The 22,738-nt window shown below is 43.3% G+C and overlaps 1 long non-coding RNA gene across 2 annotated transcripts; it reads right to left on the bottom strand.

Moving 5' to 3' along the window:
• Nucleotides 1-13,331: 13,331 nt before the first annotated feature.
• Nucleotides 13,332-22,059, bottom strand: LOC143929867 (uncharacterized). 2 transcript variants are annotated; one of them, XR_013262614.1, is made up of 2 exons: nt 21,903-22,059; nt 13,332-13,665 (listed from the first exon to the last, which is right to left on the bottom strand). It is a non-coding gene; the product is annotated as an uncharacterized LOC143929867 (long non-coding RNA). The 2 variants fall into 2 exon arrangements; XR_013262615.1 differs by lacking the exon at nt 21,903-22,059 and adding an exon at nt 18,839-18,887.
• Between the last annotated feature and the right edge of the window lie 679 nt (nt 22,060-22,738).

The raw sequence follows: 22,738 nt of genomic DNA, 5'->3' as shown, positions 1-22,738 counted from the left end.
GGGAACATTAAGCTTCTACCTTTTGTTAGGGCCCTAGTTTGCCTAAAGATAGGTATACACTTGTAGGCAGATGCCTACTAAGTGGTGGTTGTGTCACATTTGTCTTTGTACAGCCTTGTCCAAACTAATTGTTGCATTATTTAGTTATGTTGCCCTTCTAAGTTGGTGCCTCTGAGAAGTCAGGGGTTAACTATGCTGGTCAGGCTTCCAGGGCTTTTTTGGTAGTAACAGCCTCTGCTGGGGGCAAGGAGATAAAATGAGGAAGCCATCTTGAGATTGGGTTGCTCCGTGTGTGGGAACTGGAACAGGAGATGCTGCACCATGTAACAAATTACATTCCCTTTGTGTTTTCCTTGGTGGGAACCCATTTGGGGTTTCATAGGTAAATTTCATATTTCCTTATTATTAGTTGTCTAGTTGCCTCGCAAATATCTAATAAAGCTTTTAAATCTTGGTTACCCTGGTAACTTTTAGCTGACTCATGTGATAGGAATGTAATTTTAAACTGCCAATATGGACAAGTCAGCCCCCTCTTTTTCAGGAGTGTGCCAACCCTGAACATAGTGCTGGCTCCGCATCCACCTCCACCTGAGCCTTACTGGGCACTGGTTGCGACTCCCTGCACACCACACAGCATTCAAACTAGAGGAGGACCGTGCTTCACCTATTGCTCTCCACTAGGGCCAGGATAAAGGGAGGAGCGGCTATCCAGGGTATAGTGTCCTGTTGTCCTATGGAGGAGGGGGCGCTGAGAGCTTGTTAGTGTCTGACAGGAGTGATGCTGCTTTCATTCAGGTACATGGAGATTGTGATGGGGACACTGTGATTGGGGACACCTGATGTATGGGGACACCAAATGTATTGGGGCACTGTGATGGGGACATCTGATCAATATGGGCAATGTGGTGGGGGACACTATATGAGCAATGTGATGGGCTGACATGATGTATGGGTGCACTGTGATGGGGTGACATGATGTATGGGGGCACTGTGATGGGGTGACATGATGTATGGGGGGACATGATGTATGGGGGCACTGTGATGGGGGGACACCTGATGTAAGTGGATACTCTGATGGGGGACACCTGATGTATGGGGCCGCTGTGATGGGGGAACTTGATGTATGGGGACACTGTGAGGGAGGAAACCAATGTATGGGGGAACCTGATGTATGGGGGAACCTGATGTATGGGGGAACCTGATGTATGGGGAAACCTGATGTATGGGGACACTGTGAATGGGGGCACTGTGATGGGGGAACCCTATGTATGTGGGCACTGTGATGGTACACCTGATAAATGGGCACTGTGATGGTGTGACATGATGTAAGGGGACACTGTAATGGGGTAACATGATGTATATGGGCACTGTGATGGGAACACCTGATGCAGGCTGGTGGGGGCCCCAGTGCATTACTTTGCCCAGGGACCCATGATGCTAATAACACGGCCCTGCGTGTGAGTATCTGAAATGTTTAGAACCCGCAAAAATATATGCACGTGCACCAGTCATTATCATCATAGTCTCTAAATGCCATGCACTAAAACAATTTGAATCTTTGTACTACCACTGAATGGTGTTATTTTAAAGAGAAGTACATAATAACTATTGTATATCATAAATTACAACGCTATACCCACAACATGCGAAAGAAAACACTTTTAGGTATTAGAATTTTTTTAGACTTCTCCTCCCATTATATTTCTTATGTATACACTGGAAGCTGAGCCATATACTGTATATCAGAGGCACCTGAATCAAAAATATCAGGGAAGTTCTTAAAGAGGAGCTCCAGTTTCCTCCAAAAAATGTGTACAGTACAAATACTGTAGCTGCTGACTTTTAATATGAGGACACTTAACTGTCCAGGGATCCAGTGCTGTCCTCACTTGAGCCGATTCTTTAATTGGCTTCAGGTCCTGGCATCAGCATCTTAACTAAGGGAATCCAGCAGTGAAGCCATGCGGCTTCACAGCCAGCTTCCCAATGCACATGTGTGAGCAGTGCTGCACTTTGTAAATGGTCCTGCAGTCTCCAAGATTCCAGAAGGCTGCAGGGAGGGGGGTGGGGTGAACATCCGCTTGGATCACCGCAGTGATTTGCCTAGAAGTGGGAGTGGGTAATTGTCAAAACCAGGTACCTAATAACTCCCCCCCCCCAAAAAAAAAATAAGTACCAATTGCTAAAGAGGAGGGGGGACGATGCAAACAGTCCTTCTGGGTGAAGCTCTGCTTTAAAGGGGTTGTAACAGTTCTGCGCCGTCTCTCTGCTAGGCGGTTCTCGGCTGTTGATTGAATAGATTGATAGCAGTGCCGCCATTGGCTCCCACTGCTGTCAATCAAATCCAATGGCGCGCCCACTGGGGTGTGGGGCTAAGTCCTGCAGCTGGACTCGGGAGCGCGCCCGCAAGGTAATCCCCAGGGAGAGCGCTTCTCCCAGGGGGTTATCTGATGTGGAGAGGAGCCGAGAGAGCCGGCAAGGGACCCCGGAAGACCAGGTTCGGGCCACTCTGTGCAAAACGAGCTGCTCAGTGGAGGTAAGTATGATATGTTTATTATTTGAAAAAAATAACCTTTCGTGTCACTTTAACTACTTAACCACTTAAGCCCCGGACCATTTTGCTGGCTTTTAACGGATAATTACGCGGTCGTGCGACGTTGCTCCCAAACAAAATTGACGTCCTTTTTTCGCCACAAATAGATCTTTCTTTTGTTGGTATTTGATCACCCCTGCAGTTTTTATTTTTTGTGCTATAAACAATAAGAGCGAAATTTTTGAAAAAAACACATTATTTTTTACATTTTGCTATAATACATATCCCCCAAAAATATATATAAAAAAAATGTTTTCCTCAGTTTAGGCCGATACGTATTCTTCTACATATTTTTGGTAAAAAAAAACAAAAAAACGCAATAAGCGTGTGGTTTGCTAAAAAGTTATAGCGTTTACAAGAAAGGGGATAGTTTTATGGCATTTTATTAATCATTTTTTTTTTTTTACTAGTAATGGCAGCGATCAGCGATTTTTATCATGACTGCGACATTATGGCGGACACATCAGACATTTTTGACACATTTTTGGGACCATTGTCATTTATACAGCAATCAGTGCTATCCAAAGTCACTGATTCCTGTGTAAATGACACTGGCAGTGAATCGGGTTAACCACTAGGTGGCAGTGTAGGGGTTAAGTGTGTCCTGGGGCATGTTTCTAACTGTGGGGGACGTGGCTGTGTGTGACACGTCACTGATCTCTGCTACCGATGACAGGGAGTAGAGATCAGTGACACTGTCACTAGGCAGAACGGGGAGATGCTTGTTTACATTAGCATCTCCCCGTTCTTCCTCCCCGTGAGACGATCACGGGTATCCCACGGCATTCAAGTCCACGGGGCCCGCGATCCAACTCACGGAGGTCCCAACCGGCGTGCAAGCAATAGCACGGCAGCAAATTTAAAGGGAAGTACCTGTACGCCCATTTGCCTGTCCGTGCCATTCTGCCGACATATGCCGGTCGGCAAATGGTTAAGGACTGGGCCTATTTTTCAGACTTGGTGTTTACACGTTAAAATCATTTACATTTTTTGCTAGAAAATGTCTTAGAGCCCCCAAACAACATTTTTTCAGACACCCTAGAGAATAAAATGTCGGTCTTTCCAATACCTTATTTCACACCGAATTTGCGCAGTGGTCTTACAAGCTTAATTTTTTTGGAAAAAATACACTTTTTTTAAATTAAAAAATAAGACAACAGTAAAGTTAGCCCAATTTTTATGCCAAGTAAATTGATACGATACAAGTCACACTTCAAAATTGCACCTGCTCGTGAAATGGCGACAAAACTTTGACCCTTAAAAATCTCCATAGGCGACGTTTAAAAATTTCTACAGGTTACCAGTTTTGAGTTAAAGGAAGTCTAGTCCTAGAATTATTGCTCTCACTCTAACGATCGTGACGATACCTCCACATGTGTGGATTTAACACTGTTTTTTTATGCGGACGTGACTTACGTATCCGTTCTGCATGCAAGCTCGGCGGGACGGGGAGCTTTAAAATGTTTTTTTTTTATTTTCTTATTTTTTTTACTTTTTTTACTTTTTATTTTTTTATTTTTACACTGTCTATTAAAAAAAAAATGGGTCACTTTTATTTCTATTACAAGGGATGTAAACATCCCTTGTAATAGAAAAAAAGCACGACAAGACCTCTTAAATGTGAGATCTGGGGTCAAAAAGACCTCAGATCTTACATTTACACTAAAATGCAATAAAAAAATAAATAAAAAATAAAAAAATCCCCTTTAAGAACATTGGGCAGAAGTAACGTTTGACATAGGGTGCCCACATGTCCCGGATTGTCCTTCAATTCATATTTGTGTCCCGGGCACCTTCTTTCTGGGACAACGCAGTGTCCTGAAATTAAACTGATGCAATCCGTCAGCGATTCTGCATCTGCTGATGATGTCATCTGGGGGGGGGGCAGCCAGTGCTCTCTCCCGAGTGCAACATCATTCCTGTGCTGCCATGACTGTTGTCCCAAGAGTGACGCAACTGTTCCAACTAGTGTTTCCTCCAGCCCCACCATACACTTTCAATGAGGCATATCCTAGGGCAAGGCACTACTCCGCAGCACCCTCCCCCAGGACTCCTGTGGTAGAGCCTGTTCCCCATGATTCCTCAAGTGCAGGACTCGCGTGGCCCATGTGTGCATGAGGGGGAGGGTCGGTGCTTACCGCAGATGAGCGCAGGGCGGGGGATACCAAGGAACAGCTGGGGGAGTGCACTCATCCAATGAGAGATCATCATAGACTGGTGAGTAAAATCCACTGATCTACCTGGATTGTGCATTTGTGGGGGAGTAGTGTAGGAAGGAGTTTAGGGGGTAGGTAGGTCAGTATAGGGGGGTAGCTAGGTCAGTGTAGTGGGTAGGTAGGTTAGTGTAGTGGGTAGGTAGGTTAGTGTAGTGGGTAGGTAGGTTAGTGTAGTGGGTAGGTAGGTCAGTGTAGTGGGTAGGTAGGTCAGTGTAGTGGGTAGGTAAGTCAGTGTAGGGATTAGGTTGGGCAGTTTAATGGACAGGTAGGTTAGTGTAGTGGTCAGGTAAGTTAGTGTAGTTTGGTGTATGTCCAAGTTTACTCCAAATCCCTCATGTCATTTGTATTCCTTTTGTAGTGTAAAGTACAGGGTTTTGTTTTTTATGCAACTTTATTGCCTTAAATATGAAGAAAATTTGTTTCATGTATCTTAGCCTCACATTGAAAGAACAATTACACTTTTTGGAACTAAGTGGCTGCCTGTAACTGCAACGTTGAGCTGACATACATGAAACAAATGTTTTTTCTATCTAAGGCACTAAGTAGCATATAAACCCTGCTCCACTCTCAAGCATGGCCATCCGCCAACTACGAATGACATTTCTTAAATAGATAAGGAGTGGGGCCACCCGGGAATTTCACAAGGTGGTACCATCCCCTTGTGACATCAACAACTGGTGCATTGTGGGGGGGTCCCTGAATGGCGGTTTGGAAATGTGGTCACAGTAGTTTGACGTCGCTTCCACCCTCCAATTTTATGGAGCCAAGCAGTCTTTCCCTCACTCGGCTCCAGGTCTATCAGGGGGAAGGACGCGATCGCTACTAACAGCTCTGGTAAGCAGCGGAGACAGGCGCTCATACCAGATAGCATAGCCAAATCCCTGACTTTTTTTCTACTGCTGTTGAAGCAATACAATCTTCAAGGTCTCACCCCAGACAGTTAATTGACAGTAAATGGCCAATAGTAAACGGATTATGTCATTCTTGTGGTCTCTTTTCCTGTCAACAAGGTACCTGCATTGGATCTACATTCACAATTCAGGCATTCTGTAATGCATTATGTTGTTTACCATAGATGACTTTTCCTTCTATAAATCCTAGTTGCCATGCTGATCAAAATGATTTAATGCTTTTCTGGGTCATTAACCTGGCAGGGTTTATGACTTCACTCTAACTTCACTTGCTGCATACTTATTCCAGATCAGTGGCTCAGAAAGCATTGGAGCCAAAACAGTCAGGCAGCTAGCAATTTTCTGATGCAGGTCAGTAGTGGCAGCCTATATATTTCTCTCAGTTCAGTTATCTTATATCGTTGGTGCATACATGATTTTAAGGTTGAACTGGATGGACTTGTGTCTTTTTTCAACCTGACTAACTATGTAACTATGATATATGCAAGGCAACAAAAATAATAGTACTGAGAAGTATTCCTCCAGAGGAAAAAAAGCAATTCTATACTAGCCTTATGTATATAGGTGGTACAATCTACAAAGAACTGGTGAATGCAGGGTGAATTTATATGATAAGGGTAGCAAAAACATAAAAGGGCCCCCCTTGCTACCTCCCTGACAGTAGCACTACTGAGACCTGGGCTACAGTGTTCTGAGATGGTGTAATCCAACAATAGCCACCGCAAACCTGCAGACAGAGATATCAAATAGGTTGACAATCATACCAGATAGCAAGGTTAACTTGTTAAAAATTGGTGGCAGTGTTGAATTGTAAGTCTCTTAACTTGCTGAATGTTTTTATTAGCAAGTTGTACACTTGCAGAGCACTTGAAGCACAAGTTCTAGTTGACACTTTTCCAATTTGTAGCAAATTTGTGTGGCAAGTCTCTAGCAAGAGCAAAGTTGCAGTGGTGAGTCTATAGAAAGAGCTCTGCAAGTCTACAGCATGAAAATTCAGCCATAGTGACCCCTGTGGTGGGATGATATAGCACAACATAACTGAACCAGAACTTGCAGCAGAATTGCATAAAGTTTGCAAAGAAAATTGATCTGGAGTCATGCAATGTGGACTTGCTGCAATTGTACAACAAACTTGTGAAGCCTGGCAAGTCTAACACTAGATTAGCAAGTCATTTTAAAACTTGCAGCACAACCGCTTGCTATCTGGGTAGGGCACAAGATGCCAAAATGTGGACATTTTTCCTGCATCCCTCTATTGGTTTTTGAATAGTTTTTATTATACCAAAACATATATGAACGCAAACCAATAACCAAACTTATATACATCACCAACATGGTCAGTTTTTAAGTGACATTATACTCTGGTTTAAAAATACATTCTATTAAATTATATATCAAACAGATAGAAATTATTTTAGTTAGAGCGCTGCAATAACATATTAAAATTAATATAATTAAAAGTCCAAAATAGCTTATATGTCTAAAAATCCACGTGAGAAATCTTCAGTGGTATACAGTCAGATCATGCATAAAGTGACTTAGTGCCAGGGGGGACCGCCACCATTGGTAGAATTGACTGCTCACCTCATCCTGTGGACCCTTTAAATTACAGAGGGTCACATGCACTTAGTATCAGCGAATGCTTATCAACTCATCCAGTTGTTGTATTCCTCCTCACAAATAATATCCGACCAGTTTACAATCAAAGATACAGCTTTCTCCCACTCAAATCAACTGACAAATTCGTGGAGTACCCACATTGGATAGTTTATGGCAGTAGTTGCATTTCCTCAGACCATGTGGATAGAATGACAAGCCAGAGTGCTCTCCATAGAAAAATGTTTAATGATGAATATACATAAAAAACACACTTACAATAACGAAGCTTTATACGATCGTTAAAATGAACAGTGGCCGCGGGTGACATCACGTGATCTCCGTCCATACTTTACGTCCCTATGGGCGGGACTTCATCAGCGGGCACGGAAATGACGCGGCACCCAATGTATAAATGGACAATAAGGAGTTCCTATGGTAACGGCTCATCCAATCATGCCGCTTATCCGAACGAAAATGCGCTTAATGGTGAGCATGACGTTACGGACGACCTCTCCATGTTTACGAAAATTTACCATGGTAACAACTCATCCTGTCGTGTCGTTCGAATCGAATGCGAAACTACACGATAACAGGCATGCCCCTCAGGACAGCCTTTGCAAATTTAAACATACATTACCATGTTAACGGCCCATCCCATCAGCCTTTCAGCACGATGCAGTTGAGCACAATAACGAGCGTGATTTTAAAGAACAATCATGTCCATGCTTGTAAACATTGCCATGGCAACAATCACAATCTATCCCTTCCCCTTATGTATATAATATAATTGTATACATAAAAAACACTTCAAATTCAATGCAAAGAAACCCCATTAATAAACACATTTTCACATATGCTCAAACTTGCGAAACATGAACTTTTTCTCCAAAAATGTGTTTACAAAAGTCCACCTCATATAAAATACATATAAAAAAATGTGTTTCAAACTTAATATTCAAAAACAATTAAGAATATTAAAATGTGTATAATACACATATATCAATGTGACATCACTTGAGGCCAATCAAATACAAATTGAATAATACAAAAAAATACAATAAAAACTAATAATAAAATCATCGATCAGTAATAAACCAATTAATATCGAAATCGACATTCAATCTACCAGGGGTTAATACCTTGGTCTCATGTATCCAGTAGGATAAAATTACCCCCCCCCCCCCCCCCAATGTTTTGTCACCTTCTCAATCCCCCAAATCTTTAAGCCCTTAGGGTTTTGCTGATGGAATTGTTTAAAGTGTCGGGACACATTGTGGGTTTTCAAACCTTTTTTAATGTTATAAACCTGTTCTGCTAAGCTCACATGTAAAGGTCTAGAAGTGCGTCCTATATATTGTAACCCACATTCGCACTCTAACATGTAAATCACCCCAATCGTGTCACATGTAATCAATTGGGAATAGGACAGAATAGGAGGGTTAAGAACGCTGGGGAGAAGACGGTCCCTCAAAGATGGGGCTTTTTTATAAATAAACTGTGGACGGGCGGGTTGCACGGGTCCCAGAGTTTTGTCCTGCTTTAAAATTGACCAATGTTTAGACACTATCTTTTCAAATTTTTTATGTTGGACATTATAATGTAAAATCATTCTAAAATTATGCTTTTCGAATTCAGCCTTCAAAACAGACCTATCGTATCCCCAAAAATGTGGGTAACTTCAGGTTGGTTAACCAATTTAAACCCACGATCGTAATGCTTATATTCCCCTGGGGAGTTGCCATCACCAATCTTGGTTGTGCAACATCCCCAGGGGACAATTTATCAGGTTACATCGAAATTGCACGAGGAGTGAGGATTACATATCTCAATCTGAAGTGTTAATCTCCAGATTTGAACAAAAGGGATGAAAAAATAAAAATAAACCTGCAAGACAAAGGCACAATGAGCTCATATGCATAGCAAACTAGCCCATTATAAATTACTTACCTTAGACCGAAGCCCCCGCGGCCAACATTGCTCTAGGCTCTAGGGCACAGTACAAGGGACAGGAGGGTACAGTAAAGCAGGGAGCAGGAGAGCACTGGGAAAAGTGGGCACAGTACAGGGGGCATGAGGGTAAGTAAAGGAGGGAGCAGGAGGGCACAGCACCAGGGGTAAGTGGGCACCATACAGGGGACAGGAGGGTACAGTAAAGGAGGGAGCAGGATGCCACAGCATGGGGGGTAAGTGTGCACAGTACAGGGGACAGGAGGGTACTGTAAAGGAGGGAGCAGGAGGGCACAGCACGGGGAGGGTAAGTGGGCACAGTGCAGAGGGCAGGAGGTTACAGTACAGGGGAGAGCGGGAGGGCACAGCATAGGGGGCAGGAGGGTACAGTAAAGGAGGGAGCAGGAGGGCACAGCACAGGGGGAGGTTAAGTGGGCACAGGGCAGGAGGGTACAGTACAGCGGAGAGCAGAAAGGTAAAGCACAGGGGATAAGTGGGCACAGTACAGGGGGCAGAAGGGCATTGTAGGGGGGAATAGGAGGGCAAAGCACATGAGGAGGGTAAGTGGGCACGGTACAGGGAGCAGGAGGGTACAGTAAAGCAGGGAGGAGGAGAGCATGGGGTAAGTGTGCACAGGGCAGGAGGGTACAATACAGCGGAGAGCAAAAAGGTAAAGCACAGGGGGTAAGTGGGCACAGTACAGGGGGCAGAAGGGCATTGTAGGGGGGAGTAGGAAGGCAAAGCACAGGAGAAGGGTAAGTGGGCACAGTACCGGGGCAAGAGGGTACAGTATGGGGAGGGTAAGTGGGTACAGTACCAGGGCAGGAGTGTACAGGAGGAGGGTAATTGGGCACAGTACTGGGGCAGGAGGGTACAGTATGGGGGAGGGTAAGTGGGTACAGTACCAAGGGCAGGGGGTACAGTACGGTGGAGGGTAAGTGGGCACAGTACCGGGGCAGGGGGGTGCAGGAGGAGGGTAAGTGGGAACAGTACTGGGGCAGGAGGGTACAGTATGGGGGAGGGTAAGTGGGCACAGTACCGGAGCAGGGGGGTACAGTACAGGGGGGGTAAGTGGGCACAGTACAAGGGGAGCAGAAGGAAAGAAGGATGCCTCTGGCATTCGAGTACCCCCAGAGACCCCCATTAGCACACAGTCCCCTAATATCGGGGTTAGAGAACTCCAGAGATCAGAGACCCCCCTTATAGCAGCGCCCCCTGCCCTCTCTAGGATCTCCACTTATGTTACCTTATCGATGGGAATCGGGTACTACTGCAAGCAAGGTGTGAGAGCTGAAGTTTGGGGGCGGGGCTGAGAGGCGGAGTGTTCTGCAGATTTTTCCTCAGTGTGTATGTATACAGCGGCAATCCAGATGCAAAAGAGGTCATTAAGGCGGGCGGGGACAGAGGCGCTAAGCGGAAGAACCAGAGATCGATGACCACAGACTGGCACAGCTGAGAAGAATCCTCGTTGAGTGGAGCGCAGTGCCAGAAGTTCAGGGCTTGGACTGGCTTCATCCCCAGCACAGTTGCTCATGGGGGGCCCCCCCACTGGTCCCGATGGGTCAGTGGGGCAGACATGAGGAGGAACAGCAGTAGAAGTAGCTCGCTCTCCTCTCCTGCTTGTGTGGGGAGGGAGAGGAAGGGGGAAGTGTCAGAGCTGACTCTGACTGAGATCCGGAGCTGTATGTGAGCTCCGATCATCTGAGAAACAAACTGCTATCTCTCCGTGTAGCAGTGAGCAGACTTACCACTGTGCTGATGGTGGGGGCAGGGGGGGTCCCAGCTGCCAGTAGAAGCAGCTCTTAAATTTGGCAAATTAGGTGGCCGTGAGGCCCCTGTGAGCACAAGGCCTTAGGCGACTGCCTAATTAGCCTGTAGTAAAAAGTGGTTGTAAAGGGTTTGCAACCACTTTAAGGTATAATTCCATACCCTGTGTGAAAGCCATGTTTGCCTGCACTGGTGTTCTGTACATCCCAATGCAAGCAGTCCTATTACTGTCAATTTGAAGGCAGCGGCTGCAGTGACACAGACTCTGCTGCCAATGTGACATCTGTGAGGGTAACAGATAATATGATATGGCTAAAGAGATTAGGTCACTTTTCCATAACCACCAATCGGCATCAGAGCTTCCCAAAAACATTGAATGCTTTAAAATCTGAGTGACAGTTTTGCAGACATAATTCTAATGCTAGGTAGGAACACGATGATACATAAGGCCCAAAAGTCTGAAAAGTATCTTGTCTCAACCAGTAACCCCTAATAGCACAATATGGTTTTTACTTTAAGTGCTTGTAAAGGCTCAAGGTTTTTTACCCTCATTCATTCTATGCAGGAAGATAAAAAAAACTTCTGTTTGCAGCAACCCACCCCCAGCTCCCCCTAATACCTACCCGAGCCCTACCTCGATAAAGTGATGGGCATGAATGCAGCGGCTCTCCTGGATCTCTTGCTCCTCATTGGCTGAGACAGCAGCGGGAGCCTTTGGCTCCCTCTACTGTCAATTACAGCCAGTAAGCTAATGAGAAGAGGGGGGTTGGGGCGGAGTCGACCCACGTTCAGTGTGTGAATAGATACAGAGTTGCTTGCATTGGGGGAAGGAGGGAGGGGCCAGGAGTGCCAGCAGGGGGACCCAAGAAGAGGTGGATTGGGACTGATCTGTGCAAAACCATTACAGAGCAGGTAAGTGTGACATGTTTGTTTTTTTGTTTTTGTTTTTAACTCTGCCTTTAATATCACTTTAGAGATGACCCTAGCCGATGGCTTTTAGGTTTACCATACTGGAGACAACTGAAGTGTAGGGAGTCCATAAGCTATGATCAGGATAAGCAGCATTTAGACAACATTGAAAGAAACTGTTTTTTTTTTTTTTTTTTTTTGCTCTTTGTTTTTTTTATGTTAACATATTTTTGTAGTAGATTGTAAATGTGAAATACACGGTTACTACAAGCGGTTAATCCCCTGTATGATGGAAGTTCAAAGTTTACACAAAAAATACTTGCCTAAAAAGGACATCATTTATTAATTATTTATGTATTTTCAGTATTCATAAAGCACCGGCATATCACACAGCGCTTTACAGAGTACATCTAAGATCTATTCACATCAGTCATTGGAGTAAAAAATAATTGCTTTACAATCCGTCTCCACTAGTAAATCATTAAAATAACTGTCACCATTCCTTGCTAAAAAAAAAAAAAAAAAAAAAAATTCTTACACATAAGGGATATTATTCAGGTTAGGAAACTAAAGGGCAGCTATGAAAATTAAAATGAAAAGTAATGAGCATTCCAAATAAGTTAGACATAAAGTAATACAAATGCATACTGTAAATTAGTGGAAGCGTAAAAGCCATGTCCAGGTGTTTGAATGTTGCATTGTCAACTGTTGTTTTAATGATCAGAAAGTGACAGCTGCAAATTGTGGAATGAAGTTTGAGAGGTTAGGGGTAATTCTGAGCTAAAAGTCCTAAGAATCCTGAAATTTAAATAAAGGTGCACCATTCAGCCATATCAAAAGATCCATGTAAAGCCTCATACACACGATAGGACTTTGTACAAACTTTCCCTTGGATTTTTGTACAAAGGGCATGGGCCCTGAACTTGTACTGCATACACACAGCAGGAGTTTTTCAGACAACTTTCACCAAATCACATGGTTTTTCTGCTCTTTACCGCCACCTTTGGTCGACTTCTGTATTGTTTCTGATCTTTTGCATTGGTTCTGAGCATGCCTGTTTGTACTTTGTACAAAGTCCTGTGGTTTTCTGTACACACAATCAGACTTTGCTCCATCTGACTTTTGTTGCCAGAAAGTTTGTCCGTTCACACAGCCAACAAAAGTCAGATGAAAACCAAAAAAGTTTGTCCGATGGAGCGTACACACGGTCGGATGTTGCTCCAAAACAGCTAATTTGCATGTTTGTTGTGAAAAAGTCTGATCGTGTGTATGGGCCTTAACACTGTGCAGGAAGATGGCACAAAAGAAGCCATTACTTAAAATTAGTGATGTTAAAATACCTAGGTCGCACATCTAAAAAATATTCATTGAAACAGACTGAGACAGAAGTACAATCAAATCACACTTGTTTATTAATAAAAATAAAAAGGTAAATAGAAAAAAGCGTAGTCAAGCATAGCCAGAGTCCAGTAGCCAGATCGGGTAGTCAGCCAGTCCAAAGTTAATAAACCAGATTGGGTAATCAGCCAGGCCAGAAGTCAGGGATCCAAGGAGAGCAACTGCAAGCAGGATAAGAAGCCAGGAGGGATGTCAGCAAGCCAGTCTTGAACAAACAGCAGGAGATGGTTCCTTGTGATGTGACCAACGTGAAGGCAAAGGAAAAAGTGAGCTGGAAGGCTTTAAATAGGCAGGTCAGACGAGCATCATCGGGAACAGTTGGTAACTGTGGAAAGAGAAGAGAGCTGGCAATTAGCCGACAGCTGAGCGGCCAGCCCAGAGGAGGAAGGGCTAAGCCAGCCCTGATAATTCATATCAAGTCTTCCAGTGAAAGTGCATGTACATTCATTCTGTGTGAATGGGGGGTGAGACAGACAATCATTATTAAGCTATATCCTTAAAAGGTTGAATGTTTATTATTGATTTAAAAGGGAAAATACCACATTTACCCATTAGATGACACAGAGTGGTTGATTTTTTTTTGCAGTTGTGCATGGAAACCAATCAGCTTCTCATTTTACTTATTCAATTAGGGTTTTACAATAAAAGCTGGAAGCTGATTGGTTTCTAGGCAGAGCTGCACCAGAATTAAAAATGTCCAGTTTTAGTAATTCAACTCCAAAGTATCATAGAATCATCTAGGAGCCAAATCCAGTTAGGCTGCATTCACACCTATGCATTTTTTGTGCTTTTTGCATTTTGCATATTTGCACTACAGTCCATTCAACATTGTTTCCTATGGAAAACGTTTTGCAGTGCAGCTTTGGAGTCATATGTCCTTTAAAAAACACATTGCAAACACAGCAAAAGTGCATATGCATTTTTTGCTGTGTTTTTGTGGCGGATCAGTGCGAAAGTAGCCTTACTTGATACCAGAATAAAAGCCTAAGATGAAGAATCTAGCAAAATACTACAAGAAAATATGTTTTCAGGCTGCCAAAAGCTGAACTGCGAGAAAAAGTTAATCTTTTAGCTGGGCAATGATCCTAAACAGTACTGAAAGTTCTCAGTGCAAATATCTTTATTCTGTAAAAATCAGGGAGAGTAAGCAGATAGAATCCCTAAGGCATTTCATGCATACCTGCGCTTAATCATGGAGTACTCCCTAATCTCTATATACCATACAGTCTATGATTAAGCACAAGTAGGTATAAAAATGTGTTGGAGATTCCATCTGTTTGCCTCCCTGTTATTTATGGAATGAAAGTATGTATACTGATAACTTGGAATGCAGTCAACTTGGTATTTTTCTGGTTCACATGTCTAATGCCCCATAAACCCGAGCGGAATTCCACTCAAGCTTGGCTTGCATACACACGGTCACACAAAAATTCTCTGAACTTTCGACCGTCAAGAACGCGGTGACGTACAACACTACGGCAAGCCAAGTGAATGAAGTTCAATGCTTCAGAGCATGCGTTGAATTGTATCCAAGCATGCGTAGGAATTTTGCGTGTCGGAATTGGTACAGACGATCAGAATTTCCGATCGGAACTTTTTCCGACCGAAAAATTGAGAACCTGCTCTCAATCTTTTGTTTGCAGCAATTCCACCAGCAAAAGTCTGATGAAGCATACGCATGGTCGTAATTTCCGACCAAAAGCTCACATTAGACTTTTGCTTGGGGAATTTCCGATCGTGTGTATGTGGCATCGGTGTCAGGTTTTGATCACATGGGGCGTTTTGATCCGTGCCCCATGCAGGGTCATGTTTACCCCCATGGGAATGCACAGGTGTTTCACACATCCCCATGCAAGCAGCCCCATTTATATCTATTGGGACACAACAGCTATACGGACACAGCCACTGCTTCCAATATGACATCCATGCATATCCTCAAACTCACCCTGGGTGTGCTTGGGGCCATGCAACTGCACAGATATCACAGAGCTTCATGACTGCCTGCATGGGGAAGCACACAACATCCCTCTGCCAGTAAAACATGGCCCTGCACAGTGCACAGATCAAACTGACCCATATTAACGAGGCCTTAATAATGAGCTGTGTGTCTCAACTGTAGCGCTCACCCCTGCAGGGGTTTCTGAATAGATACCCAGGGTCCTTTTCTCAGTCATTGCCCCACAGTTAGGCAAACAGTCACAGTCAGTCTTTTGGCTCAATGAACAGTCTAGGGGTATGCTTTTCTGATGCGATATTGCAGAACTTGAACTTGGATAACTTTGTTACTCAGGGTAACTGTGAGATACTCTAGTAACTTTTAGTAGTGAACTTGAGGATACTAAACTTCCTCTTAGTAAGGTGAGCAAGGGTCCTTGCTTGCAGCAAATATTAGAACCAGCTTTTCAGGAACACTTTGGTAGTAAATTTCCTTCAGGTAGAAATGACTCTATTGCAGCAGATAGCGAACTGAGCTTTTGAAGACAGTGGGGGTCATTTACTATAGTGCCCAATTAAAGCGGTTGTAAACCAATTTAACCTACATGTAAGCCTAGATTAAGGCTTACCTGTAGGTGCAAGAAAAATCTCCTAAACCTAAAAGGTTTAGGAGATATTTTACAGAACTATCTGCACCGATGTTTACAGCGCATTCACCGTAGACATCAGGCGCAAGCGCAGGCGCACTGAGCACGCCGTTTCCAACGCCGATCATGCCGTTAGTGGCGGCACCAGCGCACATGCGTAGGAGTGACATCATTGCGGCTCCAGCCAGTCACAGCGGCGGAGCTGCGATACCTGGAAGTCACTCCGGGATAGATGGCGGCATTAGAGGCGGGCTTCGATCTCAGTTAACTAATTCATAATGAGCTAGTATGCTATGCGATGTGTGGAACATTGCTGCAACTTTTGTAATCGACAGCAATATAATCCCCAATATTGGTGTCGGCAGATGCAATGGCATGATTGGGTGCAATTGAAAACCCCAGCATTGGTGTCAGTGGACTCAGTGACAGCAACAATAAACTTCAACACTGGTTTCAGTGGCTGTACTAATAACCCACCCCAAACTGAGGGACAGTGGCAAAGTTGTCAACTCCCTTCTTCACTGGTTCTCAGTAGCAGTGCTTTTTAATCCCTCTGGCATTGGAGAGCACATCGTTTTTCAACCCCACTTGCTTACCAGTGGCGGTGTTATAACCCCCCCCCCCCCCCCCACGCACACACACACAGCAGCTTTTTTAAACCTCTCCTACATTGGTGGTTAGTGGCAGCGTTTAACCCCCCCTGGGGTTTTACTCTTTACCGTAAATAGCGATGCAAACAGCATATTTAATTTTTTTTAAGCACAAGACAATGTAGCAAAAGCAGCTTCTGTTTCAGCACTTCCAAATAAAAGTAATCCAGAGAGCAAAATGTCAGTGCTAGATACGTTATTCAGCAAAATAAGATAACGGGTCAAAGCCATGAATACGTTAAGGCATACTCTAAAGCCCCATACACACTATCATGTTTTTCTGCTGAACTTTTCCTTCAGTTTTACCAAAACCATATAATATTAGGTCAAACCTTAGGAGTTTCGATTTGTATGCAATCAGGCAGGCCATTGCACTATATGGTTTTGGTAAACCTGAAGGAAAAACTTAGCAGAAAAACTGATAGTGTGTATGGGGCTTAAGGCAGTGATGGCAAACCTTGGCACCCCAGATGTTTTGGAACTACATTTCCCATGATGCTCATGCACTCTGCAGTGTAGTTGAACATCATGGGAAATGTAGTTCCAAAACACCTGGGGTGCCAACACCTTGACTCACTAACTCTTACGCAAATAAGTGAACCGTAAAATTAACCACTTGCTTACTGGGCACTTAAACCCCCCTACTGCCCAGACCAATTTTCAGCTTTCAGCGCTGATGCACTTTGAATGACAATTGCGTGGCCATACAACACCGTACCCAAATGAAATTTTTATCATTTTTTCCCCACAAATAGAGCTTTCTTTTGGTGCTATTTAATTACAGCTGGGAGTTATATTTTTTGCTAAACAAACAAAATTAAATGAAAAAAAGAAAAAAAAATCATGTTTAATAGTTTGTTATAAAATTGTGCAAACAGGTCATTTTTCTCCTTCATTGAAATGCGCTGATGAGGCGGCACTGGTGGGCACTGATGGGCACAGTTAAGGCGGCACTAATAGGCACAGATAAGGTGGCACTGATAGGCACAGATAAGGCAGTACTGATGGGCACAGATAAGGCGGCACTGATGGGCAAAGATGGGCACATATAAGTTGGCACTGATGGGTGGCACGGATGGGTGGCACTAAGAGGCACTGATAGGTACCACTGATAGATGGGACTGATGGGCACTGATAGGTGGCACTGATAGGTGGCACTGCTGGGCACTGATGGGCACTGGTAGATGACACTGATGGGCACGGATATGTGGCACTGGGGTGCAGCACTGTTGTTGAGGCAGATTGTGGGCACTGATTGGTGGCACTGATGGGTGGCACTATGGGCACTGATGGGTGGCACTGATGGGGGGCACTTTTTTATCATTTAGGTGGCACTGGCAGGGGGCAGTTGGGCACTGACAAGCTGGCCGTGATCGGGACTGATGTCCCTCTCACGGCCGCCGGTGATCGACTTTTTTTTTCTCCTTGCACTGTCAGCGCGAGGAGGAAAAATAGCCGATTACTGGCTCTGTTGTGTCACATGATCAGCTGTCATTGGCTGACTCGCTGATCACAGAGCGCGCCGCGCAGGCCGCTCGTGCAAAGCAGGTCCGTGCTGTAGCCATCCTTCGGCTATAGTGCGGATCCCTAGTGGTTAAACAGAGCCCCCCTGAAGCTTCTGTATGAATAAAGAATAGGCAAGACATTGATCAATTCTGCTATTAGTTGCTCACCCCCCTGGGGTTGGTGTAGGGGGCAATCATATCTACCAATTTGTCCTCCTAGTCAAAATGGCACATGCACTATGCTCAGGATGGCCATATTGAATACTGGACTTGAGAGGAAGAGAGAGGGCTTTTGAAGTGTATTTTTATTTATTTATTTGACGCTATTGATTACATGGGGGAAAGGGGCAATCTGGGAGTCTAGAGATATGATGTAGAATCATGGTTCACAATAGGTTATGGACTGCATATGAACACTGAATTTGACCTGCACAAGAGCTACTTGGTAAGTGACAGGACAGGTGAAGGGTGTACAGTACCATCATTTCTTCAGTCAGGGTATCACTAGTTCTACCCACTGCTAACTACAGACAACTAAAATATGGCTGTGTGTGGACTGGAATAGTAAAAAAATAAGTTCTCTGCTCTAGCCATCTTTGCAGGAATAGTGTGATGACATAAGTACCCTTGACCACCGTCTCAAATGCTCATCAGGGGCTTTCACAAATGTTTTGCACAGAGAAGCTTTCAGTGACCATCAGCCATGGAAGATGTCACAAGAAGCCTTTCCAAGAAGAAGAACCCTTTAGGAATAAACCTACAATGTATTTTCACCAGGATGCCTATTGATCTCTGCTGAAACTGGAAGCTGAAAAAAAAGACACAAAGAATTGTAGGATTAGTCACTAAGTATGTATAGAAAATGCATCTACATGTCGGGGGGGAGAAATGGGTCTTTTAAGGGTCTCTTGAGGGCAGCTATTGGAAGCTTTTTTTATCTGAGCTTTTGAGGTGTGACTTGACTGAATTTTGCCTTGCGTTTCTTAAGTTGTAAATACATGCAGCATTGAAATAGTTAAAGAACACTGAATTTTGTTCATCATTGATTCTCTCAAACAGATAATAGGAGCCTAGGATGTGAGAGTTGAGAGTGTGACTCTTGCTGTTCTGATTGACGGAAATGCATTGTCAGTTGTCATCATCCCAGACGTCAAGTACAAGCTGCTGATGAGGTGAATTTGTAACTGCAGTCGCACATGTGCAGCATTAATGATAAGCACCACATGCCCTGTACTAAGTGTCCTTCAGCAACAGTCCTAAAAGTCTATCTCTTTATGTCTGAGAAAAACCAAACTATGGGTACAGTAACCTTTTTGTTTAGATGATGATACAGTACTTCTAGACATACAAAGGAATGCTATTCTTTCTGTACATGTAATAATAGGGTTTGCTACAAACAGCAATGAAAAGCCCTTTCTCTTTAATTAACCACTTTGCATCCAGGCCAATTCTGACATTTCTCTCCTACATGTACAATTCCTATTTTTTTGCTAGAAAATTACATAGAACCCCCAAACATTATATATGTTTTTTTAGCAAAGACCCTAGAGAATACAATGGCGCTCGTTGCAACTTTTTATCTCGCACGGTATTTGCGCAGCAATTTTTCGAACACGTTTTTTTTCAGAAAAAAAACAGTTTCATGCTTAAAAAAAAAAAAAAAGCTGTGAAGTTAGCCCAATTTTTTTGCACAATGTGAAAGAGGAGGATACAACAAGTAAATAGATACCCAACATTTCACACTTCAAAATTGCACGCGCTCGTGGAATGGCGCCAAATTTTGGTATTTAAAAATCACCATAGGTGACGCTTTAAATTTTTTTACTGGTTACATATTTTGGGTTATAGAGGAGGTCTAGGGCTAGAATTATTTCTCTCGCTCTAACGTTCGCGGCGATACCTCACATGTGTGGTTTGAACACCGTTTTCATATGTGGGTGAGACTTGCGTATGCGTTCGCTTCTGTGTGCGAGGTCACCACGGGGACAGGGGCGCTTTAAAAAATTTTTTTTATTATTGTTAATTTTTTTTTTTTTTTCGTTTTACACTTAAAAAAATAAAAAAATAAATTGATGACTTTTATTCCTATTACAAGGAATGTAAACATCCCTTGTAATAGGAATATGGCAGGATCGGACATATTTACAGTGAGATAAGGGGTCAATAAGACCCCATATCTCACCTCTAGGCTGGGAAGAATAAAAAAAACAAAAAAAAAACGATCCTGGCTTCCTAGCCAGATCGGCGCCGTTAATTTGAATACAGAGGCCAGGCGTGATGTCATAACATCGCGCCCGGCCTCCGAACGACCATAGAGACTCCGGGGACTGTCTGGTCCGCCGGAAATCTCTATGGTAACTTGCTGGGGCCGGCGGATCCTGTGACTGACTCACCAATGGAAACAGTGAGTCGGTACAAGCACCGGAGGGCGGCGGGAGGGGGGCGTCCCCTCCCGCCGCCCGTAAGAACAAAAAAAGCGGCGGAACAGCTGCTATGATCATTCTTATGGTGCAGGGAATCGCTGGCTGAAAACGGCAATATCTGAATGATGTCTGTGGCCTGAAAGCCCATGACGTCAATAGACGTAGTATGGGCGCCAAGTGGTTAAAAATAATATTGGAAGCGAAGTCCAACTCCTCAGACTGGAGATGTTTATCTGATATTTTGACCAAGACTACTTGACGCACGCCTGCTTTTTGTGGCTAAGAAACCCAAAACAGACTTTGTCATAGAAATAAAATCGATCAATCATGGCTAGTTACAACTTTTACTCGCTTTCTACACCATCCCCTTTTGATCTGTGTCCATTCTGCTGTGTCTAACGTCAAACCTTAGGGAGGGAAGGGAGTTTAACAAGACTCTTGGCTGCTCAATAAAATTAGAAGAAAAGAGGTTTAACGTTAAACTATGTAGAGGGTTCTTTACTGTAAGCCCTTGTACACACGGTCGGACATTCCGACAACAAAATCGTCCGAAACTTGTGTTGCATACACACGGTCGGACAAAGTTGTCAGAGAATCCCATCGTATGTAACGTGATGACGTTATTTTGTTACGACGGGACTACGTTCAGGCTAGTAGCCAATAGCTTTGGTCTAGGATCTGAGCATGCGTGGCACTTTGTCCGATCGGAATTCTCTACACATGATCGGAGTATGTCCGATCGGAGCAGTTTGTCGGAAAATATTTCCAGCAAGTTGGAAAATTTGGTCCGACTGATTTTTTCCGACGGAAACAGTCCGATGCATACCACACACAGTCGGATTATCCGACAACACAGTCCGATAGGACACATTCCGACGGACTCTCCGACCGTGTGTACAAGGGCTTAGATGTCACAGCCACATTTGTTTTCTTTTTTTACCACTTGAGCCATTTTTCTTTTTTTATCTTTTCTTGGCATGTTTTAAAAATCCTTTTTGGATTGAAGATTACTTAAAACCCCAAAACATTATATATTTCCTGAGAGCAGACACTCTGGAGAATAAAATAGTGGTGGTTCCAATTTTTTATGTCACACAATATTAGCACAAAAGTTTATGTAACGCAAAATTTCAGTAATAAAAGTTACTAAAGATAACTTTAAGGTGCGTAAATGCAATAAATTACCCATTTTTTTTGGTAAGTGATTTGTCGATATCGGGCATGCTTTTATGGGCACTATTATGCTACACTATTCAATTTATTTATTATCATGTGCTGTTGTATGTATATATTATATGTCATGCCTCTACTGTATTGATGCCTTTACAGATAATGAATTTGATACTTTTTACAGTTTTTTTAATTAACAATCAATAAACATTTAAACATGGTTAAAATTTACCTCCACTATCCAAGTGCTTTATTCAAAGTCCCAAACTTCCTTCTATACGTACACAGCAGCTTGTATCATTTCCACATGAAAGCCGACAGTTGGTTTTACTGATGTCAACACACTCAAGGCTGGTAGAGCAGCCAGGCGTGTTTTTAAAAAGCATGCGTATCTAGTGCTGCTTTAAAACTGGGACTCAAGTGGTTCCACTTTCTTTCTTTTATTTTCACCTGCTGATCCTGCCACTAAGACTGTTGTTTTTCAACAAGCTCTCCTGCAAATGTATCAGTTAGAGTATTGAGACAAACCATTTACCACTGATAGGGGTAACTATTTACCATGATCAGCTTTCATTTATTCATGTAAAATCTTTATCCCAAAAGAAAAGAAAAATTGTTGCTAGAACTGCTTGTGTAATTGCAGAGTGAGCATGAGTTAGGCTTCACTTTATTAGTGTATCTAAATATACTAGTACCTCTAACACCCCTCTCCCCCTTGACTGACAGTGCCGCTGTCCAAAGGTAATGATTGGTAAGCTGCAATATATGACATTTTTGGTTTTGGGTTTTACATCACTTTAATAACATTGAATTACAATATGGCTTTGTGTAGAAATTATTTACGCAAAATTGTTTTATTTTTATTTACTATATTTTTTCCACAAAAGGGGAATTATCCTTCACAATAAATTCAGGTATTGACGGTAGTTGCATTTTATTTCATTATTAGATTTAGATATTAGATATAATTATTTCACAATAAAAACATAGGTGCTTTAAAGCGGGGTTCCACCCTAAAGTGGAACCTCCGCTGATCGGATCCCTCCCCCCCTCTGGTGTCACAATTGG

Source organism: Lithobates pipiens, unplaced genomic scaffold, assembly GCF_037356315.1.
Source record: "Lithobates pipiens isolate NorthernLeopardFrog02 unplaced genomic scaffold, aLitPip1_a1.2 Scaffold_25, whole genome shotgun sequence".
In the NCBI taxonomy this organism is placed as follows: domain Eukaryota; kingdom Metazoa; phylum Chordata; class Amphibia; order Anura; family Ranidae; genus Lithobates; species Lithobates pipiens.
The sequence above is the reverse complement of the archived record's forward strand: the minus strand, read 5'-3'. Positions and strand labels throughout refer to the sequence as shown.